The following is a 2,138-nucleotide window of genomic DNA, read 5'->3' as shown; positions in this document are numbered from 1 at the left end:
CTTCTGGCCTGCTTCTTTGGGCGTCCCTGAGTTTCCCCTCCTCACCTAATCCCTTCAGCTGATTGCTCTTCTCTTTGGCTTCCTGGGTTTTATCCCCTTTCTCCTGCTCTTCCGGCCTGCTACTCTGGGCAGGCCTGAGTTTCCCCTCCTCACCTAATCCCTTTGGCTGATTGCTCTTCTCAAGAGAAGAGAAGAGAAATAATCATAGTTCCTGAAAATTTGAAGTTTTTTCTGTTTCCTCCAGAGGTTTATGATCAGGTTACAATGAAAGCCACCCTGACCAAATTCTGCCACTCGTGCAGAGATTTATGGAGCACACATTAGCAATTAAGCATAGAGTAGCTTATGCCATGTCTTCTGAAGACTCAATCACACCCCACTCTCTATCTTTTAAGGTGTTCCAACACTATATGTCATAAAAGGTTTATTTGAAGAAGATGAGACAGTGCAGACAGGAGTTTAGTAACCTTCATGTTGACATCAAAAAATGGAACTCATCCATGGCTGTGCATAGGTCCACTGAGGGAATAAGCCTGAGACACCAGCTCTGAAGTGTAAGCCACACACTTTGCTAGATGTTTATGCCTCTGATGCACAAAGAAGGAGTGTTTCTAAAATATGTTAGAAGTCCATATATGTTCTAGACTACTAATTTCACTATGCTAGTTAACTTCCCCAGACTCCTCAGAGCCATCAAGTCAGCTCTGAGTCATGATAACCCATGTGTGTCAGAAGAGAAATGTGCTCCACGGGGTTTTCAGCAGCTGATTTCTTAGAAGTAGATCACTAGCCTTTTTTTTGAGGCACCTCTGGGAGGACTATAAAGGTCAAACTTCTGGTTAGCAGCTGAATACTTTAACCATTTTCACTACCCAGAAACTCCAGTTGACCTTCCCAAGAGTGTGCATTAGTGCATTTTTAACAATTGCATGCCAAAATGTTTCAGAGTATGTTATAATTATCATAATAATGTTTTCTCTGAAGAAATCTGTCTGTGAAGAATAATGAGATTGAAACTAAAGCAAAAATAAAATAATTTCCAAGATCAGCCCAACTTACTTTGAAGAGGATGAACTTGGCATAAGCTAATTACTTAGTAAAACTAATTTCTATAGCTATTTTGGAGTAAGAATAGCAAAAGCAGATGATGGTGCTAATCCATTGTTGGGAATGGATGCAAATGTTCATAAATGAATACTAATTGGTATGGAAAATTTTCTTCCATTCTCTTCTAACATCAACATTAAATATAACTCTAGATTTGCAGGCCATGACAATAACTTCTCCTTTTAAATGCCTTTCCATATTGCTTCTCCACTTCAACAGTTTTTTAAAGTGTATAATGTTTTCTCAAAATGTCATTTATTTTGCTGTTGCTGTTAAGAATATACACAGCAAAACATACACCAATTTATCCATTTCTACAGATACAGTTCAGTGACATAGATTACCTTCTTCAACTTGTGCAACCATTCTCACACTCCTTTTCTGAATTGTTCCTCCCCCATTAACATAAACTCCCTCCACCCTAGCTTTCCCACCTAGTTTTTCATGTTGCTGCTGTCAACTTGATCTCATATACATATATCCTGAAAGAGTACAATGTTCAAGGCAGACATTCTTTACTAGTTATTGTTTGGTTTAAGAAGACTTCAGAGAATATTTTTGCTTTAAGGCTTAAAGATTATCTCAGGGTAAACTATAATATGCTTTTATTTCAAAATTTGCTCATTCAAGTAAAAATTTGTTCAATTCTATTAAAGACTTTAAAATAAAGGAGAAACCTCTTCATTGTAGAAAGATTTGTATCAGTTAAACTCCAAAAGGATGTGTCAAAAATGTGCATTATTGACACAAAAAGCTACTAGGAGTAAGACACCAATACATGCCTTTTATAATCACATGGATCAGGATTGCACACTCTTTACTTAAAGGATGTGATGGGAGATAAAACAACCTTAGAAAAAAGGAAAGAATGTAATTATTTTCATCACATCTACATTCTGAGGAGCAGAAGAGGAGCAGAGGAAAAGGTTGGGTTTTTTTCCTCAAGAAAATCATTAATATCAGATCTGGAATTCAACCCACACCTGTGGCTTTCAGCCAAACAAGAGATAGGCATATGAGGTGAACATTTA

The sequence above is a fragment of the Orycteropus afer genome, unplaced genomic scaffold (genome assembly GCF_000298275.1).
Source record: "Orycteropus afer afer isolate SDZICR_OR568_19922 unplaced genomic scaffold, OryAfe1.0 scaffold00632, whole genome shotgun sequence".
NCBI lineage: Eukaryota > Metazoa > Chordata > Mammalia > Tubulidentata > Orycteropodidae > Orycteropus > Orycteropus afer.
The sequence above is the reverse complement of the archived record's forward strand: the minus strand, read 5'-3'. Positions refer to the sequence as shown.